Here is an 8,172-nt window from a genome sequence, read left to right on the forward strand (position 1 = left end):
AAGGGGGACGGGGATCCCCCTTTAGGGGCTTCCGCGGGGAAAAGGTCAGCTGGCCATTTTCCGCGGCCCGCCACCCCCCCTTGGCCAAAAAACTTCAACCTTTTTTCCCCTAGGCTTTCTTGTGACTGAAACGGAGATAAAATTAAAAGAAAAATCTTTTTTTAAATAAACCCGGAAAGGTAAAATGACAGAGAAGAAGTCCTGGACACCTCCCCTTTCATTGCTCTGGGGTGGTGTCTAAATTTTTAAAAGGAAAAATTTTGGATGACTTTTTGCAAAATTTGAACATTTTCTTTTGGTTGGATAACTTTTTAAAAAGTTCATCAGTTGGTCACTTGGGGTTTTTTTGTCTGTTGAAAAAAATTTCCCCTTGCACTAAAAAACCAACCTGTGGGGCTTTTTTTACATCCCTTGATTGACTAATTAGAATGTACTTTTTGCACACACACTTCAGTTCTGATCATTAATTCCTTTTTTCCCAATCTCATACTTGGTATCTTTTTTTCTATTTACACTATGAAAAGGGAACTTCTTTTTCCCAATTTGACTTTTCATTTTACCCTGATGTATAACTATTAGTTGATTTCATTTTCCCTTTGTAAGCAGGTTAAACATATAAAGGTCCCTTTTGCATTTGGTTGTCCAAAGATTGTGGTTTTCCCCCTTTTCAAGCTTTGTTTTTCTTTCAGTGTTTAAAGTTTCGGTGGAAATTAATTTTGATGTTGGTTAGCATTTTCAGCTTTGACAATTGTTTTTTTGATATCCTTTTTTAACCTAGCCAAATATGCAATTAGCTTTTTTAAACTTAAAAAGTGATAGATTTGTAGTTAATTGATTTTGAACTTAATGATCTCAGTTAGCAGTGTTGGTTAACCCTGTAGCTAATGCCATGGGGCCCCAAGTTTCAATGCCAGGTCTTACTGTCTATGTCAGGGGTATTTTCTTCCAGTTTTGCATTATTTTTATACACTCTGTTTTTTTAAATATGATGGGTGATAGGAAATTGATCGTAAGTGACCTTGGGGTTAGCACCCATCCTTAAGAACCCTATCATCTGTTTTTGGGCCCCCGGATCATGGACGGGGTTAATTTTTTAATTCGTGGATTGTTTTTGATCATTTAATTTTATTTTTAATTACTAAATAACCATAACCTGTCAGTAAATGTCACATAAAATTTTTAAGGGGAATAAAATGAGGATTTAACATGTCCTGGAAAATAAAAGGTTAAATGATTTTTAAAAATTATATTTTGAGTGTTTAAAAAAATTTAAAAAGGGAAATTTAAAAATTTTTGGATAGATGTTTTTAATTTACAGAAACCAAATTGTAATTTAAATTTGAAATGTGATATAGTCTTAAAGTGTATCAATGTATGCTGACAATGTGGTTTCTACCACATTTAAAATTTACTTATTTTAAACCTAAAAAATCCACGAGGCACATTATTTCTCAAGTAAATCGGTTTTATACTGTCCCTCTGATTGTTTTCCTAATTTTCATCTTTTTCAGGGAATAAAAAGAGAATTTTAAAATTTGGGGTGTTTTACTTACACAAAGAATCAGAGAGGTTGACATACAAGAAGAATTTCCCTGTACTCTGTAACTAAAAATTTACTCTAGAAACCGGAACCTCTTATCTTTTCAAAATTGATTTTAAAAGTGGTCATTTTTTTTAGTTGTGGTTTTTGTTGGTATATTTATTGTTGCTTTTTTTTTTTTAAACCCATCTATTTGTGTAATTGAAAGGGGGATACAATTTGATCTTTTTTTTTTAGTTCTTCTTTTCTTGGGTCCCAAAAAAGACCTTATTAATGAGAGCACCTTCTAGAAAAATTTTCCCGTACCTAATAAAAAGCATGGAAACCATTCTTGAACTAATGTATTAAAAGAAAAAAAAAAAACAATACTTTAAAATTGATGTTTCCTTTTAATGGGGGACCGGTGGAAAGGGATAGCGGCTCCCCAAAGTAAAAACCCGAGGTTGTGACCTTGGAAAAAAGTATGATTTGGTGCGATTTTTAAAAAATTTTTTTTTATTTTATTTGGGAACTTTTTATATATAAAAGAGTCAGAAAAAAAACTGATTATTAACAAAAACCCTTTTAATGAAAAATCTGTATGTGCAATTGATGGTTTTTCTTTATCATTTTTTTGTATACAGTTTAATTTATTTCATTTTTGGAAAGGGGAACAAAAAATGCTGATGCAAAAGCCTGTTTACCATGCTAGATAAAAAATATTTAAATATGTATCCCCCGTTGTTTCTTGTTTTTGGGGCCTTTTTTTTGTTGAATATTTTACCTTTTAAAATTTTTTCTATCTTGTTTTTGATCAGGACCCATTTTCAGGTAAAACAGAGCTTTTTGTTTTGACAATGACATTTGTTGAATGCCATGTAATTGAAGGCTATGAAAAAATGGCCTTTGGGATCAAGCATCTGGGTGAATTCTAAAAGAAATTGTGGACAGTTGTTTTATTTAAGGAAAGATTTTCAGGCAGCTAAATTTTTTTTTGGTTTGGTTTGAGTTTTTTTCGACATTTGGGTTTTTACATGATCTCTTTGCCCTGGTTCAGGCCTTTGCCTGTTTTTCGATTATCTTGTGTCTTCTTATTCCCCCGGTCACATTGCATCATTAGCCCTTTCTTTGGGTGACTGAATTGATAGAACACTGCTTTTAAATCTGAGAGGCATGGGAACTACTTACCGTTTTTAACTCATACACTGTATGGTAAAATTTCTCCCCGGGCCTTTGCTTTCCCCTTTATCTAGTCTTTCCCTTTGGGTGCTGCCATTCAGGTAAATGTAATTTTGCCACCACTTTGGTGTAAAAAAGTTAATTTATTGCCTTTTAGGTTTTATTTTCTGTTATTCTGTATTCTTTTTGAGTTTTTTTTTTTATGCTATTTGTTCTATTATCTGTTTGCTGTGTGGTTTTTAGAATTGTTTGATATGGTGTTTTTTATACTTTAACAACCCCTTATTTTAAAGGGTCATTTTTATTCTTACTGATAAAATCTGTCGGGGTTTAAACTTTCCCCCGATTCTTAGGTTTTGTAATCTTTTAGCCTTTAAAATGACTTTGATGGAAAATGTTAAAGTTAAAAAAAATACAATAAATCCTTATAACATGATAAGAGTAAGGGTGGGTCTTTATACTCATTACACTCCAAGAAAAATTTAAACCCCCTTTAAAAAATGGGGGAATCCTTTAATCTTTAATCTTATCGTAGTGATTTAAAAAAAAAGGCACAGAAATGAATTTTCGTAAAATATTAAAACTTTTGTTTATAACTGTTTAAAAGCTCATGAAAAAAATCATTGAACTTTACTGTCACTTTGCCCCTTTTGATTTCCCCAGACAAAAAGAAAAAATTTAAAAAAACATGAAGCCTAACCCTTGCTAACTGTGTTTAAATGTGTGCTTTTAACTGTTTAAAAGATCAAGTCAAAGAAAATTTGAATCCCAATCATTATTGTAACAAAATTGCATTACAAAACTGAAAACGTTTTTTTGGGTAAAAAACCATTTTTTTCCCTGTTTGGCGGGGGCGGGCCCCAGCCCGGGAAAGGACCGGGAGGGGGCCTTGCCTCCCCCCGGACCAGAGAGAGCAGTCCCGGGTTTTTGGGGGGGGGGGAGGGGTAAGGGGGAAGCCAACCAAAAAATTGAACTGGATGGGAATAAAAACTTGTTTTGAGCCTTTGGGTGTTTCCCCCGTCTTTTCCCAGGGCTGGACTTCCACAATGTCTATCACAAAATCTGTTAAAATTAACCGGGGAAAAAATTTGTCATTAACAAAAAATAAAAGGCAATGGGCGGGAGTTTGCCTTTTACTTTTTGATATTTTATTCCCCTGCCTTTTTTCCCAAATATTTTGCTTTTTTTTTTTGTCAATACTTTTTCTGTTATTTTTGTGCACCTTCCCCACCATCTTTTTACAAAAATTTCCCCCATTTCATTTGTAAAAAGGGGATTTAGCATCTTCAAATAACATCACATTACTATTGCTGGGGGGCCCGAACTGCAGAAGATCACATCAAAAGTTTATTTTGCCTGGGATTTTTTTTTGTAATTTGATTTGACACTGGGGTTTCCACCAGGTTTGAGCCTCTAGTTTTGGACTATTCTCTTGCCTTCCCCCTTTTTTGGTGTCCCAATTTTCCCTGGGGTCATGTAAAAATGGTGCATAAAAAAATGTTGTGTACTCCCCCATTTCCCCCAAAGGTGATGAAACCTAAACTTGTTTGAAAGGGCCACATTTTCCCTAGTTAAATGCTTGGCGCATAGTTCCCTTACAAAATTCCCTTTTAAGCTTGTTCCCTCTCAATCGCCATGATTTTTTACCCCCTGTATCTGAGTGTGCAATCTGATCGGAAGAAATTTAGGTATAAGATCAACCCGCTCCCCTCACCATGCTGTTTATTGCTTTCATGGGGAACCCCCAGTTTTTCCTGAAAATCCGGTTCGAAACAGTTTCATCCAAGAACTATAAATGCAATCAATGAGCCCCTTTTTTTAGGCTTTTGTACAAAAAATACAATCCCCCATTAAACTTGCACTACAAATTATATTATTAATATTATTAATTTATTATATATTAATAATTTTAATATTATTATTAAACCACCCCTTTATAAAACTTTTTACATATGATGGAATCATTTAAGATGAAATGCAAAAATATTTATATTAATTCACAAAAAAAAATTTAAAACATCAAAAAAATCAATTTTGAATAATTAAACATTTAAAAATGGGACTTACCATCTGTTCCTCTTTCGGGGATTGTTCCTCCCTTGTTTACTTTGGGGGCTGGTCACTGGAAGATGGATAGACTAATTAAACATGTACAAAATATTTCAATTTCCCTTAAAAAATTTGAAGAATTGCCGTTTTGCTTACGATGGCTTAACATCAAAGAGCTGTTTTGTGGGGACTGGTTACTTGGGAGAAAAAGGGAAAGAAATTAGGGGGTTATCGTTTGAAAAGACATACTGTAAAAATTATTTCATCAAAGGTGTCGGTGCAGCAAACATCTTTTGGGGGGAGTTTTGTGGGACCAGCTCTTTTTCTATCACTTACCATGGTCCCATGTTTTAAAAGCTTTAAACCTATATCAGAAAATATATCAGGGATACATTTTAAAATTAAAATTTTTCAAGAGCTCTAATATCCGAATTAATATTCTGTGTCCAGTTGGGGGAATTCACAATATAAAAGAAAAAATATAAAAACAAAAATTTAAATCACAGTTATGATTGGGTTTGTAGTAAGTTAAACAATTTAAAGTTAAATTTTTTTGGGTTTCTTTAATGCAAACAAACTACTGATTAAAGTGGAAATTTTGGGGTCAAAATTGACATTTCCTTTTTCTCATTGTTCCCTATTTTTTTGTTCTCTGTACCTAAACTTCATTTGAACCGCGGTGGGCTAGACTATCTTTTTTAAAGGTGACTTTATTCCAACAACTTTATTTATTTATTGTGACTTTCTGAACTTATTTACTTCTAACTCTATGTCACTCAGTCAACTTCCTTTTTGTTTTTATATCACTTTTAAACCAAAAATAGTATGTTTTTTTTTCCCCAATTGGGATTTTAAATTCTTTTTTTCCCCTTACTTTCTTGTTTTTTTCACAGAACACTGGCAAGGGCTATTTATTTTATTTTCATATTTAAAAAGGGTAATTTGGGGGGAGCGGGGGACAAAGGGTGCTGCAGTTGCTTTTTTTTCAGGGGCAATTTTTTTAAAGAAAAACGTGGAAGGGGAATACTTTATATCTGGGTTTTTTTTTTGCCCTTTCGCTTTGTCCTTTATATTTTGGTAATTCTACACACGGGGTTTTCATGAGGCCCCCGGGCTTTCAAAATTTGCTATTTTAAATTTTTCATTTAATAAGTAAAAATGTTTTAACCACAAACAGGGGGAAACCCGAATGTGGTCTTTGAATACAGAAATTCAAAACCAAAAATAACAAATAATTTGATCATCAAATTCAAACTGCAAGGGACATCAATGGTAAAACAAAAAAAATGTTCCCGCTACCTAAATGTCATTTTTTCCCAAAAAAGCTAAAAAAAGAACAAAAATTTGATTTTTTAGTTTGCATCCAAAACCTGATATTTGTATCGTACCCCCCTTTTTGTGCAATGATATCATTACACCCGCAATGCCGAAGATCCTGACTGACAAAAATAAATACCCTGAAAAAATTCCAAACAGTTCAGAATTAAAACAATTCAAAGGGTTGGGACCATGATGGTATCACTGGGGAAATACCCTTTAAAAAAAGGACAGATTCTTTGTCTGTCCAGTTACTATGTTTCTCATTCAACACTTCACATAATATTTGTATTAAAAAATCAAAAAATAAAATGCCAAAATTTCATTAAAGATGACACATCCCCACATTATCACAAAAATCCCATACATTGTAATTTCCCTTGGGGTTAAAAAAATATCTATCTATCTATCTATCTATCTATCATCTATCTATCTATCTATCTATCTATCCCACTTCATCTATCTAAATTATTCATTACAATCCTTTTAAAGAGACTTTATTGAATTTTCTTAAAGATAAAAACACAAACATTTGTATAAAAGCATTTATTAGTACAAATCTTGTAGTTGACTACAACTTGCCTGAAGAAGTGGTCGAGCTGTCTCAAAGCTTGCATATTGTTATCTTTCAGTTAGCCAATAAAGGTGTTTTCACTTCACTTCTCACTGCATTCATAACTAACATAGTACATAACCTTACTCTATAAATTTTGTGATACTCCATCACCATTGCAATGCATTTTATTATTAAATGCATTAAAATTTTCAACCTCATCTTTCTTGAAGAATGGAGTTAAAAAGTGTATGCTTTAATCAAGGAGATGGCAACCAATGCTGGACAACAACAAACAAAATCAAACATCCATGAAAAAACTCCCCCACATTATTGTGGTGCACAACCATGTCAAGTCATCCAGTCATATACTTTAAATTGTAAAATCCATGTATTTTTAGTAAAATATTGTTAAATTGATTCCTCCAGTAAAACAAAAGTAGCCCAAAACCTGGAACCCATTAGCATGGGGTTATACTTTGAAGCTGAAGACAGGAACCTTTTATCTAGGGAGGCAGGGTCTTCATTTCAAAAGTGTGACCTTATTTGAAAAGTCTTTCAGGTTTTGGGCTAAGCAGTGAATCAAAGTAATTTTTAAAGTGATTAAACTTGATAAAATGTTCTCAGAAAGCATTATATACCACAGATTCTGAAACAGACACTTTGAATGGAACAAACAGTCACAACTTCTCCCTAATTACAATACCTTACAACTTTGCCACCTAACAAACAGGATGACCCTGATTAGTTACAATAAAAAATGAGGACTCTGCAAAATTATGGTGTAATAACAAATCATAGTCAATCTGCAGAAGAGCAATTCTGAAATGACTAATTCTACGATTCATTCCTCCCTGTTTTCATTTTTCCACATCTTTCTTGGTGGCCAAGTTACACAAGCTGGGCAGACATTTCCTAATGAAATTTTGCTGGGACCGGGTAATTGGAGCATTCTGAATGGGGCCTCAATCTCAGTTCCAAGAGATGTTTCTTTTGTTTGATTTTTTTTTTATTTAAAGGGACAGCCTGGTTGGCATTCCAACTTTTATCCTTCCGCGACCTGTCATTCCTGCACCCAGCCACAGCTGTATAACAAGGAAATGAAAACTTCCAAGGGGTGAATACATTTTACAGGCACTGCTTAGTTTCAGAATCTTAAAATGTGTATTAATTAATAATCCATCCATCCATCCATTATCCAACCTGTTATTACCTAACTACAGGGTCACGGGGGTCTGCTGGAGCCAATCCCAGCCAACACAGGGCACAAGACAGGAGACAAACCCGGGCAGGTGCCAGCCCACTGCAGTTAAATTAAAAATGAAACAAAAAGTATGATCCTTTAGCAGCAGTAATTTGCTATTAATTAAGAAATTCGCTGGAACAAAAACCTACAGCCACTACGGTAGTACTAAAGATACGTCTGTGGCCCCTATGTTTATAATGAATAATTCAATGTCAATATTTTATGTCAGCTTTGGTTTAGAAATCTAATGTCAATTCTCAGCTATAGAGTGTTTGATGGCCAGTTGTATACCAGACTCTGTTCAGACAC

This window comes from Polypterus senegalus, chromosome 12, assembly GCF_016835505.1.
Source record: "Polypterus senegalus isolate Bchr_013 chromosome 12, ASM1683550v1, whole genome shotgun sequence".
Classification (NCBI taxonomy): domain Eukaryota; kingdom Metazoa; phylum Chordata; class Cladistia; order Polypteriformes; family Polypteridae; genus Polypterus; species Polypterus senegalus.